Here is a 22,675-nt window from a genome sequence, read left to right as displayed (position 1 = left end):
GTGGCTTCTCCTCATCCAACAGTACTTCCGCCTATAGGAGGTACCTGAGGAAAGCTGGGTTGCAATGGCGAGCCTTAGGTTTGAAGGACAGGTAGTGGAGTGGTATACCTGGTACAAGGATCATCAAGCTGAGCCACTTGGCGTCAATTTATAGCTGCCTTGGATGCTCAATCCAACGGGCCCCTAGGAAGCAACCATGTGGGGCAGCTGGCGAAACTCTCTCAAACTTCCACCATCCATGAGTATATGGAGTAGTTACAGAGGATTTCCAGTCGAGTGAAAGGGTTGAACGAAGAATCTCTAGTCGGGTGTTTCATTGCGGGTCTCAAAACAGAAGTACTAGCAGGGGTGGAAAAGTTTGAACCGGTGACTTTAGCTAGAGCCTTCCGCCTGGCGCTATTGGAGGAAGAAAAGTGGGTAGCTCGAAGATAGACCGTTAGACCAGAGCACTTGCGACCATGTCCTGCAATAGCAAGCGACCCTTAGGCGAGAAGGTCGTCTCCAAGGAAGTTTCCGGAAATTCGCCGGCTCACACCAATGGAAATGAAAGAGAGGCGGGAGAAAGGATTATGCTATAACTGCGAGAAACGCTATGTCCCTAGCCACCAGTGCAAGGTACAGAAGTTGTTGTGGATCAACTGGGAAGCGGAGGAGGAGGAAGGTGACGACCTTGGTCTGACCCTGGAGGAAGAAGAACTAGAGCCTACACCGACCATCTCCCTACAGGCAGCTGAATGCAGTAACAGTGAAGGACAGATATCCAATGCCTAACATCGACAAACTTTTGGACGAGCTGTACGGATCCCAAATTTTCTCCAAATTGGACCTTCAAGCTGGTTACCATCAGATCCGAGTACAGGCCTCAGATGTTCCTAAGACAGCATTTCAAATGCATGACGGTCATTATGAATTTTTGGTGATGCCCTTTGGGTTGTCCAATGCACCGGCCACCTTCCAAGCACTCATGCATGAGGTCTTTCGGGGATTCCTAAGGAAATTCATCCTGGTTTTCCTAGATGACATCTTGGTCTACAGCCGATCAACAGAAGAACATATCAAGCATCTCCGATTTGTTTTGTCATCCCTCAAGGCCCACAAATTGCATGCCAAAAGAAACAAGTGTTGCTTCGGGGTGGACAGGGTAAGCTACCTCGGACATGTGATTTTAGTCGGTGGGGTGGAAGTGGATCCCAGTAAAATCAACTGTATAGTGAAATGGCCCAGACTCAACTCCCCTATAGAACTCAGAGGATTCCTACTACTCACAGGGTACTATCGGAAGTTCGTCCAGGATTATGGAAAGCTGGCTCGACCGTTGACCAGACTGCTCAAGAAGGGTGCTTGGGGCTGGAACCCAGAAGCCGAGGACGCTTTCCAAAGGGTGAAAGACGCCTTGACATCCACTCCGGTACTGGCATTACCAGATTTCAATTCTCCCTTCAAGCTAGAGTGTGATGTGTCAGGTGGTGGCATTGGCGCCATTCTATCACAACAAGGGAGACCGCTAACCTTCTTCAGCCAGACACTAAATCCTGCCAACGCAGCCAGATTTACATACAACAAGGAACTCTTAGCAGTTATAATGGCTATCCAACGGTGGCGGCAGTATCTCTTGGGGCAGAAATTCGTAGTTAAGAGTGACCATCAGAGCTTGGGATACCTGCTCAAGCAAAGGATCACCACTCCTTACCAGCAACGACTTCTCAGCAAGATCATGGGGTATGACCACATTGCAATATAAGAAGGGTCGGGAGAATGCCGCAGCGGATGCGCTACCCCGCTGCATTGAAGGGAAGGTGCAGGCCATCTCGAGCCCGTTGCCGCAGTGGGTGGAAGAGCTATGCCAGGAACAGGAGCGGGACGGATGGGTGAAAGGGCTAATAGAGAAGATTAAACAGGGACAAGCCCCCAACACAAAGTACATTTGGAAGAACGAACTAGTATGGCGAAGGGAACGTGTGGTTCTTGGGCCGACCTCTGCCTACCGCCAGAAGTTGTTTACCGAAGCGCACTCTAGTCCCTTGGGAGGGCATGCTGGCTACCACAAGACAATGCAGCAACTAGGAAGGATTTGCTTCTGGAAAGGGTACCGAAGGCAGGTGCGTCAGGGAATCCGCGAGTGCGACACTTTCCAACGGAACAAGAACAAAAACATTCCCACTCCAGGACTACGGCAGCCCTTGCCAATACCGAAGTATGTTTGGAGAGACCTGGCAATGGATTTCATTGACGGACTGCCGCCTTCTAATAAGAAGTCAACTATCATGGTGGTGGTTGATCGATTGACCAAGTATAGCCATTTTGTGGCCCTATCACACCCCTACACAGCTCAGGTGGTCGCTCATGCGTTCATGTAGCACATCTTCAAGCTTCATGGGATGCCCAGTAATATCATGAGTGATTGGGATCCAGTCTTCACCGGAAACTTCTGGAAGGAACTGTTTCGTCTCCAAGGTACGCAACTATAGATGAGTTTGGCCTACCACCCCCAGTCTGACAGGCAAACTAAGGTGGTAAACCGGACCTTGGAGGCATATCTACGCAGCTTCGTTGGACAGAGTCCGCAAAGATGGACCAAATGGCTAGCCTTGGCAGAGTGGTGGTATAACACCTCTTACCACTCCACCATCCGCACCACCCCATTTCAGCCAGTCTACGGATGCCCAACTCCCAACCTCCTCACCTACATTCCCGGTACCACCAAGGTTCAAGCAATAGAAGAAGAGTTGAAGGATCGGGAGATGGTGCTGATGAAGTTAAAAGAAAACTTAGCTCAGGCACAGGAAAGGATGAAGAAGCAGGCAGATCGACGGAGGACCGAGTGAGAGTTCGAAGTAGGAGATGAATTCTTCTTGAGGCTACATCTGTATCAACCGGCTTCCATCGCAGCCTGCCGCTGGCAAAAGCTATCGGCTAAATATTACGGCCCTTACACCATCACCGAGCATATCGCGCCGGTAGCCTATAGGCTGGACCTTCCCGCAGAAAGTCGAATACACCCGAGGGTTCATGTGTCATGGCTGAAACGCTCAGTCGAAGATCCGGCCCGTATTCGACCCGAATTACCACCACTTACCCCTGGAGGAGACATTCTTCCTTACCCGAAGGCAGTGCTCGATAGGCGTATGATAAAACAGGGGAACCGGGCAGTCACTGAAGTCTTCGTATAGTGGGAAGGGACAAGCCCGACCGATGCCACGTGGGAAATTCTCAGTCAGATGCTACGTTGCTACTCGATAGCACGCCTCGAGGACAAGGCGTTTCCCGAGGAGGAGGGGATGATATGGGGCATTACCGCCTCACCATAGCCACGTCAGCCACTCCGAATATTCCACTCCAACCACCTGATTCTCCGTACAAATTGTTAGTATTGTGCTGAGTGTCTCATTATAATGTAACGATCTCCGACCGCCCATGATTATAAATGATTAAATAATGGAAGCGGATGATTGAACTTGCTTTATCATTACTATTCTCTTTGGTCTCGCTTCTGGCCATCCCCTTCGAGCGGTGATTCTCACTATAGCTCGGGGAAACTCGAAGCTCTCTCCCCGGCAACGGAAGAGGTTCTTAACATTCTAACAATGATTCAACATTTAAACAGTGTCTGTCCTTGAGGAGGGTGGAGTTTGAGGTCATGCGAGCCGAAATAAAGTGGTCTACATTCAGAAATGTAACGTGCTTTAAAAGAAAATTAAAAACAAAAAGAAAAAGTTAAATAGAGAAAATTCTGACTTGTGAAGCCCTCTGCTGGTTCTTCGTCTTTTTTTTTTTTTTTTTGTGGCGGGTGCAACGCGTTAACTCCCTGGTTCATTTCTCTCTTCATTTGTTTCATTGGTTGGACTTTTTTGTCGAGCCATTCTGAACGAAACCAGACTCTTTTGATTTCTGTCTCTATCTAAGCCAACCAACTTTTGGAAGCATAGGAAATTGTATTATTTCCATGCTTTGCTTTAAAGAAAGTCAATTTGGAGAGTTTCGGTCTCGATCGTGTACCCATATTAACCATCTTGGATCTTTGGCCTAACCTATAATTTGTGTGGCGGGCCCGCCACCATTCAACTCAGTAAATGGGACCCCCAGACTGCAGTGGTGGGCCGTGGGCCTACCCTCCCATCTAATTAATCTACAATATTTCATCAAAATGGGGCCTTCTGATTGTTACAGCTAACTATGATATGAAAAAGATATATGCCGAAGAAACAATTGATCAAAATTATAAACCTGATAGAAAATGAGGTGTTTTTTGATAAAAGCTAAGGGTTATAATGATTAATGCATGGGAGAAAGAGAAGATGGTTGTCGGTGGATTCATAATAAGTGGTCAATTACATCCAATGAAAAGTCTTATCCAACGTATCATATGCCATTAACGATGGGAGGAGACCGCTTTTTTCCGCAGTGGAAGGCTTATCCCTTGTGCTTATTAAAAGCTACTAATATCGTATGTGTTTGTTTATATTTAATGTCTATTTTCACACGTGTTGCTTTAAAATTGAGAAAAGTAATTAATAAGGGTGTTTATGATACATATATATCATTAACCACAAGATCGTAAGGTGTTAATAAATACTTATTCGTTGGGGGATATAATTAATGAGGTTTTTGTTGATGGGGTGTTTCTATGGCAGCATTTGCTTAATAAACGTAAATGGAATCAAATACATCATATATATGCTTGGTTTTGATGAAGGGTGATTTGACACGACCTAATAAGAAGGGGACATGTAAACGTGATTTACTCGAGGGGTGACAACTCAGGCAAACGAACTTGGCTCGCAGCATTCAGAGCTCGGATGTTCAGCCACCTCGGCGTAGAGACACCTTGACATCTAGTCCGGTTCGAGACTAAAGAACCGAAATACCAATTTTGAGCTAAAGAGCCAAAACGCCACGTAATTGACTCGAAAGGCCTCCTCACCCTAGCTCCGCCTGAATCAAAGGTAGACGATAAACCTTATCAACACATTGCTCTCCTTCAAAAACGGAACAAATCTTATTTGCACAGCCCGAAGATCCCGAAGCTCTTTCGTAAGGCCCACGACTACTCCATTATATAAGGGCATAAAACACCAAGGCAAAGGTATGCGTGATTATTTTATTCACTAGCATTCAAACACTCAAGTATTCAATTCGCATCCACAGTATAGCACTGACTTAAACATCGGAATGACCTCGTCGAGTTAGCTACCCCAGGTTCTCTCATCTACTATCTTGCAGATTGATCCAGCTTGCCGCGCAAATTGGAGTTCAGGTCGTCTTCCAGCTAGGAGTATCTAGATCGTGCACCATCAATTAGCGCCGTCTATGGGAAACGATCAAAAGGTCATCCCAACTTTAGTTGCAATTTTATTTTTCAATTTATCCCAATGGACTCTTCCAACAACACAGGAAAAAGTATCGAGATGAACGTCACCGGGGGGCAAGACCAGCAATCAACCTTCCCCCAAGGTCCTACGGTATGCATTGGTCAGTTTACTATTCCTCTTACGGTGTCAGGAGTCCCGTCACTGTCCGTACCGCAGGGCACTACGCAAGTGAGCGTCCCACTTCCCCCAACGGGCGCGAGTTTCTTCGAGCCATCTGTGGTCCCTCCTGGAATCGGGCACTCCTAATTCCATGACCTTGTTCAGTGCATCCGGACAATACAGATCCAGATGCAGCAGGTCCAACAATTCCAGCAATATCAGCAGTACTATCTGCACCAACAGTATCAGCAGTAGTTCCCACCACTACAACCGAACTAGCAGCCGATTCCACCCCAACGCCTAGGGTTGCGTCAGCGCCAGAACCTGAATCGGCCTGGAACCAGCCAAAATGTCGACCGATCCCCCCATCAAGGTGAGGAGACCTCGTAAGTACCGATTCCTCCCAGGGGTCAGGTTTTTCCCCGTGGGAGGAGAGATGATCAACACACTCCTCCAGTCTCGCAAGGAAATTCTAGAAACAGGTCTGGGGATAGTCAGCTCAACAGGAAAATGACAGCTCGCAAGCAGATAATAACTAACCCGGAGTTTGAGGTGCAAACTCGAGGCAGGACCCCTCCGTCCCTCGCGATAGCCAATGCGAAACCCACAACCAAGAGAACCTAGCAAGAAGGAACCAGGATCTACCTCGCGATAATGTCCATTGTGATGCTGAAATACCAGACCAGACCAAAATCAGCAGTACCAACACCGAGCCGGTGAAGAAGCAGCAGCGGCGACATCGTAAGACACACCGCTCTTTGGCCAAAAATAGTCTGTCGGCGAAGCCAGGCCACCAAGCAGAGCAAGCCAAAGAAAATGAAGAAGTGAGCATGGTGGCTATGAAGACTGTGCCTCCATTACTTTGCCGGTCATCTCCTCTGTCTCCCGAGCTCTTGGCAACTTCGATGCCGAAAGATTTCAAAGTGCCCACGTTAGACAAGTATGACGGGTCATTTGACCCCAACGATCATGTGGATTCCTTCCAGTCTCAGATGCTCCTAGCTGGGGCTGACGAGTCATGCTTGTATGTGGCATTCTCCACTACGTTTAGGGGGTAGTCCGAACTTGGTATCGGAACCTCGCGTCGGGCTTCATCAAAACTTGGTCCCAATTTTCCGACCTTTTTACTACCCACTTCATTACCAGCAAGAAGTGCCCAAAGTCACAAAAAATCCTTCTTAACGTGATTCAGAGGGAAGGAGAATCAATCAAAAGCTATATAAAGTGCTTCAAGGATACTTGCTTGCAGATACCGAACCTCTTTCCAACGGTGCGACTCACTGCGGCGAAGAAAGGAATCACCCATAAAGAGTTCAAGTGGCAAGTGGTAGCTGACAAACCGAAAGATATCACCGAATTCCTCAAGTTAGCAGATCATTTCATCAGTACTGAGGAGGAGATCAACCAAAAGATCGACAACCCATCGCCAGAAAAGAGGAAGTGAGAGAATGAAGAAACGAGCAATGGTGGGCAAAGAAAGAAAGAAAAGCAAGTCCCCGAGCAGGGGAAGAAGCAAGTCAAGAAGTCGGTCCCCCTCGCGCACCCACATGCCAGGTCAGCGCTCCAAGACCCCACTTATGGAGAGGATGAGCTATACGCCTTTGAATGCTATGCGAGGAGAGATCTTAATGGCTATTAAGGATTCCTCCTTCGTCAAATGACCTCCCAGGTTAAGTGGAGACCCGGCAACAAGAAACCCGAATGTCTACTGCCATTTCCACAGATATCATGGACATAGTACGAAGAACTGCAGGAATCTCCGCGACGAGATCGAGGAACTTATCCGCCGCAGATACCTAAAGAATTAGATATTGTGAGGAGAGAGGGGGCAAGCAGACCGACAGGGAGACCAAAGGAGGAATGGTCCCGAGGTCAGTAGACAGATGAGCAACCACTACGACAGTTGCCAGTGTAAAGACCAGTCCACAGGGTGATTAACATGATCATCGACGGGTCCATCATCGCCGGATGTGCATCGACAGCTGGGAGGACATCGCTCCGCGAATTGGAGAACAAAGATAAAAAACCCGCCAAAGCAACCTCGGCTCAAAGAACCAATCTACTTTAGTGAGGACGATGCCTGCAGGATCCAGTACCCTCATGGTGATGCTTAAGTGGTGAAGCTATGGATTAACGACTTCGAGATACAACACATCTTGGTGGACTCAGGCAGCTCAGCAAACATACTCTTCAAGGAGACCTTTGACAAATTACAGTTACAGCAGAGCGACCCGGTAGATACGCCTTTGATAGGGTTCAACGGCGAGGAGGTCAGACCTCTCGGTCGAATCACAGTACCCGTGGAAGCTGGCACGTGGCCAAACATTGTGCGATTTGAGCACACGTTCCTGGTAGTCTCGACTCACTCCCCCTACAACACAATAGTAGGTCGGCCTATCATGCATGTTTTACGTGCGATAGTATCCTCATACTACTTAGCGATGAAATTCCCAACTGATTACGGAGTGGGAGTCGTACGAAGTGACCAGCTCGAATCCCGCAAGTGCTACGTGGCTGCCTTAAAAGGAAAAGCAAAGCTAGTAGAGGATGTCGAGCTCGAGCGACCAGTGGAGTATACCGACGAACGAGCAACCCCGAAAGAAGAGACGATCTACATACTAGTCTCTGTCGTCGAACCAGCCAAAACTCTTCAGATCGGTGCCTCGATCAACGAACCACTTTGAACCCAGCTAGTAAACTTCTTACTTGAAAATTTTGACATCTTTGCTTGGTCCGTGGCAGAGGTGCCCGGGATTGATCCAAAAATTATAACTCACAAAGTTAATACCGACCCTTTAGTTAGGCCAGTAAGGCAAAGGAAGCGCAACCTCACCCCAGAACATTGGAGGGTAGTCAATGAAGAGGTTGGGAAGCTCCTCCGGGCAGACCTCATCAAGGAAGTCCATTACCCGAGCGGGGTGGCTAACACGGTTCTAGTAAAAAAAGCCAATGGCAAATGGCACATGTGCATTGACTACACCGATCTGAATAGAGCCTGCCCGAAAGACTGCTTCCTGCTGCCCAAGATCGACCGCCTAGTGGACGCGACCTCTGGGCATGAGTTGTTGAGCTTCCTAGATGCCTATTTCGGTTACAACCATATTAGGATGGATCCCGTTGATGAAGACAATACCACTTTCATAACTGAGCTCGGGTTATATTGTTACAAGGTCATGCCCTTCGGATTGAAAAATGCTGGGGCAACATTCCAGCGCCTAGTAAATAAAATTTTTGAGTCGTTACTTGACAATAAAATAGAAAGCTATGTTGATGACATGGTCGTGAAGACCCAGTTTTTCAAATTCCATGTTGAATGATTTAAAAGATGTTTTTCAAATTTTACGAAGATATAGCATGAAGTTAAATCCAAATAAATGCGTCTTTGGAGTCACTTCGGGGAAATTTCTAAGCTATATAGTCAACCGACGCGGCATCGAGGCCAACCCGGACAAAATAAAAGCGATTCTAGATATGATACCACCCCGGAAAATAAAAGAGGTCTTGAGGCTTGCAAGCCGAATAGCCGCCCTGAGCCGCTTCATGCCTAAATTGGCGGACCGGTGCCTACCCTTTTTTAAAGCTATAAAAAAGAGCAAAGGCATCGAGTGGACTGAAGAATGCCAGCTCGATTTGGACGAGCTGAAAAGGTACTTAGGTACTGCCCCAGTTTTAACTCGATCGGAAGAAGGGGACGTGTTAAAACTATACCTCTCTGCGAGCGATGAAGTGGTTAGTTCGATACTGATCAAAGAATTAGATCGGGTTCAATGACTCATCTACTATGTTAGCAAAATTTTGCAGGATGCAGAAACTAGATATCCGAAGATCGAGAAACTAGAATACGCACTAATCATAGCAACCCAAAAACTTCGCCCGTACTTATAGGCCCATACTATCGTTGTTCTCACCAACAAACCCCTAAGGCAGATTCTACTCAAGCTCGAGGTGTCTAGAAGATTAACGAAGTGGTCCATCGGGCTGAGCGAATACAATATTCGGTATGAGCCTCGACCAGCAGTTAAAGCTCAGGTCTTAGCAGATTTTGTAGCAAAGTGCACGTTCAGTGCCAGCCCCAGTCAGAGTGGAACCGACTTGGGACAAGGAGCCCTGGATCCTCCACATCGATGGCTCATCCAACCAGCAGGGAAGCGGTGCAGGACTGATACTGTACGGCCCAAGTGAGGTGAAACTGGAATATGCTCTTCAATTCGGAACAGAAATGAAAACAAAGCACCTCATCGTATGCAGCGACTCACAACTAGTAGTCAACCAAGTCACTGGTGAGTATGGAGCCCGTGACCTCACAATGGCAGCTTACTTGGCCAAAATCAGAGAGATCCTACGTAACTTTGTATCCTGCTTTATCAGACAAATTTCGAGGTCCGAGAACGTTGAGGCCGATGCCTTGTCACATCTAGCCAGCACGATCAACAACACTATGCGAACTGTGTACATAGAGGACTTACCTCGGCCCAACATTCTCGGGGGGCAGAAGAGGTCGCTCCCGTGTCACAAGCGGAACCGAGCTGGATCAACCCACTCGCGAGTTATCTGCTCCACGGGACCCTACATGCACAATGCAATGCGGCTTGGAGGGTAGAGCGTCAGTCAGCCAAGTACGTCCTCATAGACGAACAGATGTACAAAAGATCCTTCACGCACCCTTACCTGCACTGCTTGCGACCCTCAGAAACTGAGCGTGTACTTCACGACACCCATGAAGGCTTATGCGGTGGACACTAGGGGCAGCGCCCTCACACAGAAAGTGTTAAGGCAAGGCAATTATTGGCCCACAATGAAGGCAAATGCACTCGAGCTCGTCAAAAAGTATGACAGGTGTCAGAGGCATGCCAACATCCACCATCAACTTGCTGCTGATTTGAAATACCTCACCATCCCGTGGCCCTTTGCGCAGTGGGAAATCGACATCCTTGGTCATTTCCCGCCATCAATAGGGCAGAGGAGGTTCTTGGTTGTAGCAGTAGATTATTTTACGAAGTGGGTGGATGTCGAATCCTTAGTAACGATCACAGCCCGTAACATACAAAATTTCTTCTACAAAAGATGCCACTTCTGAATACCCCAAGTGCTGATTTCCGACAATGAGAAGCAATTCGAAGATGTTAATTTTCAAAATTGGTGTGCCGAGATGGGAATTCAGCAAAACTTTACCTCGGTGTCACACCCCCAAGCAAACGGACAATTAGAAGTAACTAATAGGGCGATACTTCGTGGACTGAAAGCTCACTTAACTCGAGCCAAGGGACTGTGGGTAGACGAACTACATAGTGTCCTTTGGGCCTACCGAACTACTATCAAGACTACGATGGGTGAGACCCCCTTCAACCTCATGTATGGAACAGAGGCGGTGATCCCGACAGAGATCAAGGTACCCACGTTACGATTGGAGGCTTATGATGAGGAAACAAACGATGACGAGCTCTGTACCAACCTGGATCTAGTAGAGGAGGTGCGGGACCAGGCCTACATCCGGACCGTAGCCTACCAGCAGAGAGTAGCTTGGTACTATAACGCCCGGGTCAGAAAGCGACAGTTCTGTGTCAGCGATTGGTTCTTTGGAAAATTATGGTACCTGAGCCCAGCGTAGGTAAGCTTGGACCAAATTGGGAAGGTCCATACCATGTAAAGCAGGTATTCGGGGAGGGTACATACGAGCTCGAGACTTTGGAAGGGAAGTAAGTACCTCGAGCATGGAATATCGATAACCTAAGAAGATACTACTTATGAGCCCGTAACTCAAAGGCAAAATTTCTCTAAGTCTATGCAACCACTGAATTGATCAAAAAAGATGACTGACTGGAGAGAGGACTGTGAGTCACTCCCAGAAGCCTAAGGGCTATGCCGCCGAGCTGACAAAAGATCTCGGCACTACAATAAGTCCTAGTCGCCTCTTCGGCATAGGAAGACAAGTCCTAGTTGCCTGTTTGACTTAGGCAGACAAGCCCTAGTCGCCTGTTCGGCATAGGCAGACAAGTCCTAGTCGCCTCCTGGGCATAGGCACAACGATCCCCAATCGCCTCCTCGGCTTGGGCAAATATGTAGCCCGTGCATAGACAGGTTGGGTATATACCCTACAATGTCTATCCATCTCGGCATACAACAAACACAAGGATTGTTCCTACCTGGACTCCAGCTCGCTAGACTAGTACTTCGGGATAACCAATTGCCTTTAAGTAGCTCGTGCATAGACAGGTTGGGTGCATACCCTACAGTGTCTATCCGCCTCGGCGTACAACATAAGGTTAATCCCACCAGAAGTCCAACTCGTTAGTCTAGCATTTTGGGATAACCAACACTTAGAAAATTTTTAGAAAGATTTTGCACAAGATTTTTTGAATCATTATATTTCATTAATATAAAGGTTCTGAGTAGATGCTTACTATAACCGGGCTCGAAGGCCCAGGACATACATTATATGGGGAGGTCCAAGAAAAGAGGCATGTTTAAACTTTAGATCTGCCAGAATTCCCTCCAGCAGGCAGGTCGGTCTCCATGTGGTCCTCCTCCACGTCATCTCGGCCTGCCTCCCTTGACAGTCTCGCCTCAAGAAGTTCATCATCGCTTTCTCCCTCTGAGGAGTCAGGTTCCCCGTCAGCCTCCTTCGCCATCTCAGGAGTAACGGTGGACATGGAGATAGATCCGAAGTCGAGCTCGGGAAACTTCTGCCGCATCAACCACTTGTAGAGTTTGAAGCCTGATCGGTATGAGCCAGAGCCATACTCGACCTGGAGGTTGTGAAACTTAGGGGACTCCTTGAACTCCTTGATGGCGCAATCCCTTTCTTGAATCCTCGCCTCCTGAATGGCGGTGTCAAAGATCTCGGTGCGCTCCTTGATCTTCGCCTCAAGGTTTTCATTCTCCTGGAGGAGAGCTTCCTTCTCCCCCTTGAGCTTCTTCTTCTGCTCCGTCAGCACTAGGATCGGCTCCTCCTGGCTCTGAGGTCCATTCTTGACTCTAAGAACTTCACCCCAAGCTAAATCCAACTTGCGGTAAAGCTTCCGAGCGTTCTCTTTGGCCTCCCGAGCTCGCTTCAAGCGGATCTTAGATTGGTAGACGAGCGAGTGGATAGCGGAGTTCACCTAAAAAATAGAAAGCGAGTGTAAGTGTCATTGACAGAAAAATAAGAAAGTAAATGAAGGGGCAGGTTACTTACCACCATACAGTAGGAGGCTGCCCTCTCTCCGAGTTGGCTTGTTGGCATGTCTGCCCACTTCGCGACCTCCGCAGTAAACACGACATCCTTGCTCTTAAGGAGCCCGAGACTCGGAGTCATTATGCTCTCCTTTGCTGAAGGGGGCTGAGGCTCGGGCACTGAAGTACCTTCGGGCTCATGAGGTGGGGTCCCCTCATCCTGATCCTTGTCCAAGTCAACAACCAAGGGCTGGGGATGGACCTCCTCCCCCGGGAGATTGATAGAGGGTGGCTCTGGTGTTGCGACCTCGGGATCGACACGAATCGAAGAGGTGGCCTCCTCTCGACGAGACCTCTTCAAAGCCTTTCTCTTCTTCCCCCTTTGAACACTTCTCAAAAGGTTAGCAGCGTCAACACCTGTCATAGTTTCTGCAAGAGAGAAGAAAAGAGTTAGCTACAAACTGAAGTAAGTGCGGAAAGGAAAAAGGAGAGGTAATGTGTGTGCTGAGGTGGAGGCCTAGCAGGAGGACTCAGCCCAACTTGTACAAGCTTCTCCTCGGCCAGGAAATCTTCCATCTCAAGGCCGAGGTCCCTCCAAGAGTGGATGACCGCTCTAGTCTCACCCCAGGGTCCTTAATGGCCACTTTCCAGTGAGTCAGGAATTGCCATCTTTCAGGGTTCCAAACAAAGAAGTACCTCCTCTTCCAGGCTGATTCCTTGTTCGGGTTACCAAACATGACCTTGAACCCGATGTGAGATGAGATATAGTAGCTCTGTCGGGTGTCCCCATGCAGGCAATAAGAGCTCTTTTTTAATGGAACAAATTGAGCTAAAGATGTCTAAAGTAAGAGGTCAGTTATACTCGTGGAAAAGTGAGATCGTACCAACAATGGTACGGATGGAGTTCGGGTGTAGCTGGTCAATGGTGACGTTAAAGAACTTAATGATTTCTACAATGAAGGGGTGGAGCGGGAAGTGCAGCTCAGCTACGAACTGCTCCTCCAAAATCGCGAGTTCGTAATGATCGTGAACCTAAGGGTACTGACCCAAAGGAATGCTGAAAACAAGTGTTGGGGAGACGGGTAACGAGCTATCAAGGACAACAACCTGTCTAAGGTCATCGTGGAAGGGTCGAAGTTGTCTGGATCCCAACCTCAGGTAGAAGATGAGAGACCCCCTCTCCGGAGGTTGGCCGCTCTACCTGGGGTTTGGGTTCCTCAAGCCGAGATGGCCCGACGACAGGTAAAGGCATTTCTCCTAAAAGATTTAAAGAGGAGCTCTCTAGCGAAGAGCTAGCCTCACTGGGAGCTGAGGACCGCACCTCGGCACCCCCGGGCTCGCCAGTCACTAAGTAACCTATCTATGCTAGCACTAGACATATTGGACAGGAAAAGGAAAAGGAACAACTAGTGAAAGAAGACAAACTCACCAAAGAAGACGATAACGACCTCGGACACAAGGGAAAGAATGGCGAGTTGAATGACTCTGACGCGATCTCAGGAGAGCTCAGTTACACGACTTATGGTGAAGGAAATGGGCTCTTCGGCCCCCTATTTATAGTTCACCACATTCAGCAATCAACGGTTGAGATCTGTACAACCCAACGACCCCCATGGAAACTGCTTGCACGCTACCAAAGGACGAAATCGGTTGAGCACGCCCTTTGGCGTCTGTGGAATTTATAAACAGTGTGACGTCCGCACGTGACCGAGACGCGATCTGGGTCATTTCGTGGTTGAGCCAAATGATTGAACAAGTCCGACCAGCGGTTCACCCTTCAAGTCGCCTAGACTTCTTGCCAAACCCACCTGAACTCGTCACGAACTCCCCACACCAGGTCAGGACCCCTGGCACGGGGAGTGGAGGGCAATTGATGAAAGGTGATTTGGCACGACCTAGTAAGAAGGAGACACGTAAACGCGATCTGCCCGAGGGGTGACAACTCAGCCAAACGAACCCGGCCCACAACATTCAGAGCTCGTATGTTCAGCAACCTTGGCCCAAAACCACCTCGGCGTAGAGACACCTCGACATCCAGTCCGGTTCAGGACTTAAGAACCGAAGTACCAGTTCAGAGCTAAAGAGCCGAAACGCCACGTAATCGACTCGAAAGGCCTGCCCAACGGACCCCAAATTTCTCGGATCACGACGAGACTCTTTCTAGCTCCGCTTGAATCGGAGGTAGACGATAAACCTTATCAACACATTGCTCTCCTTCAAAAACGGAACAGATCTTATCCGCACAGCCCGGAGATCCCATAGCTCTTTCGTAAGGCCCACGACTACTCTATTATATAAGGACATAAAACCCCAAGGCAAAGGTACGCGTGATTATTTTACTCACTAGCATTTAAGCACTCAAATATTCAGCTCGCATCCATAGTATAGCATTGACTTAAGCATCAGAGCAACCTCGCCAGGTTAGCTACCCCGGGTTCTCTGATCTACTATTTTGCAGATTGATCCAGCTCGCTATGTAACTCGAAGTTCGAGTTATCTTCTAACTAGGAATATCTAGATCGCGCACCATTAGGTTCCATTCACATTTATTGGCGATGCCATATAGACGTCCCTTCAACAAATGCCCCATTAATTACATTTGTGTGTATCAAAGTTTGTAAAAGCAAAATTCGGCTTATATGTGCCTCTTTCGTTTCAGAAAGCTTCTTAAAACGAATAGGCGTTTATTAGCATTTCGATGATGTAGTGCCTAATCGCGCCTTAATGAATACATGTAAACAGAACCAAACACGCTCCATATCTTCCATCTTAATTTAATTATTCATCAATCTTTCCTTTGCTTTCTTATTCCTCACCAATCACCACTAATAAATAATTAATTTGGATTTTGGAATTTGGACTACTACTCCCTCTTTCTCTCGCGCGCGCGCCCTGGGTGGTTATTAATGGTAATTAATTAATCAACCTAATTAAAGTCTAGCTAGCTAGTCACACTTGTTTCCTCGGTTCGAAGTTTGAAAAGCTGGGTATAATTTCTTTTTCTAGTAGGTAATTAAGATTCAAATTTTAGATGAAAAAGTGTTATTTGCCTTGTAAGCTTTTAAGCTCATTCAATTGACGAAATCAGATTTAGATGTCTGTACCTATTTGCATTCCACTTTGTATCCCGGCCACTGTTGTTGAATATTTGTATTGTGTTTATTTCTTTTATCAACTTTTTTGAATTCTTTGGTCTCTCTGGATCTTGAGGCCAATTGTAATGGGTCTATAACCATTATGTGGTTTTTATAACCCCCATCCAAAAGTGATGAGGACTCTAATAATTCTTATCATTGATTGAGATTGGTTATTTATCAAACTAATCTCAATTCAATTCTACCACACTTAGAATCCCACTCTTATAGACTCATACATCTCAATCAAGTATCAACCCAATAAATATATTTTTTTTGAAATTGACAAATACTAACAACCTACTCACCTAAGAAAAAAAAAGTATAAACCACAATAAAGCTGCTTGATTGTGTCCCTACGGGCTACAACCTTGCCCCATGTTTGAGATGTTACACGGGGAATTGGGAATTTTGGATTTCATCCAATAAGAACAACTTGTTATATGCACTTGGTCAACATTATTGACAACCCTAAAACACGATGTGTTATGATAGTTGACCCGTTCCACCAATTCTCCAAACCCGGATTATTGATCCATTTGCCCGATTATTGAGTGGTATACATTCTATTCTATTTCAACTTAGCCAGTGGGAAAAAAATTAATTAATTGGGAATCTAACATAACAATTATAGCTAGCTAGGGAGCCCATTATTTTATCAGAGGAGATAACTTATTCAAATAGATGGGTGGATGATGACTTCGGAATTTGTCCCTAAAATTGGGAGCAAATTGAGGGAATGGACAATATCAAATTAAGTTTAAAAAAGAAAGCTATGATGAATGGGAGGAAGATAGAGTGCTTTTAGTTTTATCCAAGGTTTTAGATTCCGTTCTCAGGTCAAATGGTTCGATCATCCAGTTTCAATGGATGGATGATTCATCCTAACAAAAAATTAAAATAAAAAAAATCTAAAAAATTGTTGTTCGAATCAACGGTTCAACCATCCAGTCCGGTCCAATTTTGAAAACACTATTGTTATCATTATCATCGGCATCAGCCACAATTTTACGCTTTTACAACAAACTAATAACAGTCTTGGTTGGTTGGTTTGCAATATTTGTGATCAAAAGCTTGGTGAAGTTTTTATTTTAGATTTCAGAAGTACTTCATCTCCGGCTACCTACGACTACAAGGGAATCGAGAGTCCAGTGGAGATTAATGCACATGAGAACTGAACATAAACTCATAAACAATTCCAGTACGTCTCTGTTGAGATAGCGAGAAGTGTTGATTGTGGAAAGTGATATGACAAGTAGATCACATTATTTCTTTCTTTCCATTGTTATTTTAAGGATTGCCTGCACATGCTCAAGATGTGGGCTTCCTGTGGCTTAACAAATGACAATGCAGGGGCCTCATCGCAGTACAACTCTTATTAATTGTGGTTGTTGTACACTTGTACGTAGTATTCATCAAGTTGTATTTTACATTTTATTTCTAAGTATATTACGTACTATCCAACACCTTTGCAACTGTGAAACTCATTCTTTCAATAGTCTTTTACTCAAATCAGAAATGTAATCAAGCAAATTAATAAGCACAAATAATCAAAATAGCAACAAAAAGAAATATGCCACCCTAATTTTCAAAGCCCTTAAGCAAATTTCATTCATCAAATAAACTCGGTTAAAATTTATAGGATACAAGATATTCAGCAAAAGGAAGATCGGTCCAACTCGTAAAGAGCAAGACAAGCTAAACTGTTAAAGTATGGACAACTCTATTAGCTTGTCTAGGACAAAACGGTACCCCATAAGAGCTTAGGCAAGTAATAAAGTCTCCACGTCGTCCTTGATGTTAAGGTGAGAAATCCCAAGTTTCAACATAAATTTCAGGTACTCCAACAGTCGGTTTTATATTTCAAATTATAAAATTCTCATCATGTCATTAGAGGCTTATGTGGTTGTTGCCAATATTGAACATAACAAAAAAACTTATACTGAAATTGCCCTTAATATTGTGTGATTTGAAAATAAAAAATGGTGTCTCTCTCTTACACACACATCTCTCTTTTCTCAAAAACTGTGTGATTCAAAAATAAACAAAAATGGTTTTCAATTTCTATATTTATGTTCTCTCTCTCTCTCTCTCACTTTCACAATCATCTCTCTTTGCTCAACAATTGTGATTTAACTGTAGTTATAGGGAAACCAAGGGTGGCGCCACCAAATAAGGTGGATCCCCCCCCCCCCCCCCAACTTTTATAAAAATAACCTCTCTCTCAACAACAATGTGATTTGAAAAAAAAACAAAAATGGTTTTCGAATTCAATATTTACATTCTCTTTCTCAATCTCTTTCACTCTGTGTGTGTGTGTCAATCTATCGTTCACCGTTCATCTCTCTATTCTCTTTCTCGGTCAATTTCTCATTCTCCCTCAATCTCTATCATTCTCCCTCAGTCTCTCTACCACTATCTTTCTTGTTCTTTTTTATTCTTCTTACACACTTTTAAGATATTAATCAAATCATATAAAAGAAAATGAGACAAACTTGGTATAGTTCTAAAATCATTAAACCAATTTAATAAAAATTTACAAGAAACTCTTGGCTATCAAATTTACACCAACTTGATAGAAATTTATAACTTAATTATACAAGTGGTAGGTTCCTTGACTAACTTAATAACTTATACGGTATTAATCAAACCGTATAAATAAACATAAGACCAATTTGATAAAATTCACAAATCTTTATACAAATTTGACAAAAATTTTACAAGAAACTCTTGACCAACTTGGTGTAATGATTTTTGAACCATACCAAGTTGGTCCTATGTTCTTTTAAATGGTTTGATTAATATTGTATCAATTTATAAGAAAAATAAAAAGAAGAATGAAAGAGGGAGTGGGAGAAAGACTAAGGGAAAACGATAAAGATTAAGGGGGAAGAAGAGATCAACCAAGAAAGAGAATGAAAGAGATTGAGGGGGAACGATAGATTGACATACAAAGAGAGAGAGAGTGATTAATAGATAGAGCATGAGAGAAATAGTGGTTTTTATTTGGCTATACCTAAGGAATTTCACAAAGCAATGTTATTAGTGGTTCTTATTAATTTATTTTCATTTTTTCTTATTTTTCATTTTTTCTAAAAAATCGTGCCACCCACAGCCTAGCCTAACCCAACACGATATGGTCCCAATAAGCTCATGTTGTGGGCCATGCTAGGCTTTCCTTTTGAGGGGTTCCAAACCAGGTAAGCAAGGCCTACCCAATGGCCTGTGTCAAGCTGTGTTGGGCCAGCACAACCCACTTCACACCTCTATCAATTACCAAAACACAGTCCCAACAATGTCCTAACCAATCATTATAGGCGTGCATTGGGAATATCTCCCCACAAGACAAGGGCAATGTTCTTAATGAGCGGCAACGATGGCCTGTTGGGACAGTATTGAGGGTCCGTTTGGTTTGCAGTCAAAATCAGAATCCCCATGAATTGAAATTGAAACCACCTAATCCTAGTGCCTGTTCGGTTCACTAAGGAATCAGAATCAAATTCCAGTTGTTGTTGTTTGGTTTAACTGAAAGCTTAAATCGGAATCAGCCAAAATTTCCAATTATGCCCCTATTAAAAGAACCTCAGAAACAGCCCACTTGTTATATATTTTCAACACATACACACATTGGAAACATGCTTAACAAGTGCATGTATAGAGAAAATATGAAAAAGATGAAATAAAAAACACATAACCAAATAAAAATCACAAATAGAATATTCACCATAAATTTTTATGAAATCATTATTCAATTCATAGAAAACAATTTTTTTGTGAAATTGATGATAACTAGAATCCAGTCAAATACCAACTCTTTCATGGGAAAAAGTTGCATCTAATAACATTGCTTATGAATCTAACTTGTCAAAGGGAATGCAACCGAAGAAAAACACGGCAACAATCAACTTCTACGAAAGATAATCTTCTCTGGTTTTTCATTCATGTACTTCTACTTCAAGACTTTTGGAGAAACACCACCTGAGTTCAGTTCATACTGGTTGTTTAAACTTCAGCTGCCGAAAGAGGGAGCAACGAGAGATGGGGGAGAAGGGGTTAGAAAGCTAGAGACGGGTAGTGAGAAAGGCTTAAGGTCTTTTTTGTCATTTCATTTTTTCTTATATTTAAGAGTGGGAATGGGATTCTGATTCCTGGGGAGTGGGTTGGGAATGGCTATTCTCTCAAATGGGAGATTTCCATTCTGACCTGAATGAGAATCAGATTCTAATTCTGCCCAATCAAACTCCTGGAATCGGAATGACATTTCGATTCCAATTCTGGATCCCTATTCCTGTGAACCAAACGGACCCCGGGAGTGTTTTGTTGGTAGTAGATCCCAATACTTTTCAATCAGCAAGGCTTGAAGACTTAGCTTACTTGGTTGCTCCCATCAAAAATCCATTCCAAGACATCCCAACATGATCTAGTAAGTTGTAGGGACACAACATGTTGGAAGCATGTTGTGATTTGTTTGCTATTAGATCCCATCTCCAACATGAACACGTCGTTACGTGCAAGTTGGGCCAAATTAATTAGGTCGGTTTGAGATCTTTAATGCTAATCCAAGTTTGTAGATGCAGATGACAATTTGATCCATTCTTATTAGGGTAGATTTTTCTGACCATTGATTTGGTTTGGGGTGGTTTTGAGGGAAGCCCAAAAACAATGATGATTTGGGGATAGGGTGGGGACATCCCCTTCGTACCTAAAGTGTGTATGAGTGTATGTGTGTGTCTTTATATATATAACTTTTAATAGGCATTATATTATATTACATTATATAAATAATATAGTTCTAAGTGGTTTAAAAAAATAACAAAAAGGATTTACATGTAGGAATGACTAGAGCGCGGTGGAACAAATTGGGGATCCCTGTTCCCTGTGGAGGTGGTGATGGGGTTGGGAGTTTTAGTCCCATTGGGGTGGTACAAGGCAGGCAGGGCATTTGAGTTTTGGGTCAGGGACAGGGAATACAAAACCCTGCCCCACTTCATTGCCATTCCTAATTGTTGACCTGGGTTGCATTCAGGTTGGTCTATTTCTTCACTTCATCATGTTAAAATATTCTTATTTCTTTGGCTTTAGATTACCATATTTAATTATCACACTAGAATGCTCTTGTCTTTAAACTTTTATTGTCCTTTAAACTTAAAATTGTCTATAATTACATACATCCATGTATTCGTCGATGCATTGCACGCATACGTATCTATCTATGCCACATTAAAATGTACGAATAACCTCAATAATATTTTTGAAATTTTTTGAGGACAAAATTTATCCCTCCATATTTGAATTTATTGATAAAAAAAGAGGCAAATAGAGTAATTAGTTGTTGATATTAAATGACTTGAAAAGAGGTAATTTTAAGATATTCATTGCATTCAATTCCCTCTTATTAAATCCAACATTTAAGGTATTAACTTGCATTCACCTTGAAAAAAGTGTTTTCATCTAGGTGGTGGTAAGAAATTAAATCATTTTGGGTAAAATGGGACAACCCATGTTGTCACAATTAAATAATAAAATGAAAAAATAGATAAAATGAAAAAAAAAATTAAAAAAAATGGGAACATTTTTAACATCATATTATTCGGCATATTAAACAAGAATAAGTATGATAAATAAGAAATGATTTTATTAATGATGGAAATGGAATGTAAAATTTAAAACTAATTGGAAATAAATCTATTTTCCTTTTTCACTCATTAAATCTCATATCTAAGGTATATTCTTTCATTAAATCCTATATTTAAGATATATTTTTTTCATTATTAAATTCTACTAATTAAATCCATAACATTAATTCTACTAGTATAAAAATAAATATTTTAAAATATGAATTTAAAATGCAAAACCATTTTCTTCCCTTCTGGTGATGGGTAAGAAATTCTACCATATGGGGTCAAATGGGTTAATAAATAATGTCATAATTAAATAATAAAATAAATTAGAATAAATTAAATATACAAAACAAAAAATAAAAAAAATTGGGAATATCTCTAACATTGTATATTCATTATACTAAACAAAAATAAGTATGAAATATAAGAAATGAAATGAACCTAGAAATGGAAAACATTTGGGTACATAGTCAAATAATAAAATTGAATAAAGGTTAATAAATAATATCGAAAATTGAATGCCAAATTTAAAATCAACCTAGAAATGAAATGATGTCATAGTCAAATAATAAAATTTTTAAAAGTAAAAAATACAAATAATCACAAAAATAAAAAATAGAGAAACATTTGGGCACATATCTAATGTTATATATTTATAAAAAATAAAATGTTGGGTATATCTAATATTATGCATTCATTATATTGAATAAAAATAAGTATTATATATAGAAACAATTTTATCAATGATGGAAACGTAATACAAAATTTAATGTCAATATAAAAGTCAAACTATTTTTTGTTTTGGGTGGTGAGTTAATGGTTTGGGTCAAATGGATTAATAGATGATATGATAACTAAATAGTAAATCTTTAAAAAATAAAAAAAGTATAAGTAACCAAAAGAATATATAATAAAATTATTATTAATTATGTCAAATAAAAATTAAGTATGATAAGTAGAAATTATTTATATAATATAGATGAAATATACAACTAAAAAGTAATCCAAAGGCAACTATATTTTCTTATTTAGATGGTGGGTGGTCAATGGTCCAACTTTTCAAAGAAACTCATGATGTCATAATTGAATAATAAATATTTATAAAAAGATAGAACACAAAAAATGAAAAAGTGCATAATTTTGTTGAAAGCATTTGGAAACATTTGTAATGTTCTATATTCATCATATTAAATAAACATAATTGTTAAAAAAAAATTATTTTTATTTATGATAGAAACGAAATATAAAAAATTAATAATAATAATAATAATAAGTGTTATTATAATTTAAAACTTCCATG

The sequence above is a fragment of the Nelumbo nucifera genome, chromosome 5, assembly GCF_055504915.1.
Source record: "Nelumbo nucifera cultivar China Antique chromosome 5, China Antique-T2T, whole genome shotgun sequence".
Classification (NCBI taxonomy): Eukaryota; Viridiplantae; Streptophyta; class Magnoliopsida; order Proteales; family Nelumbonaceae; genus Nelumbo; species Nelumbo nucifera.
This window is presented reverse-complemented; position numbering follows the sequence as displayed.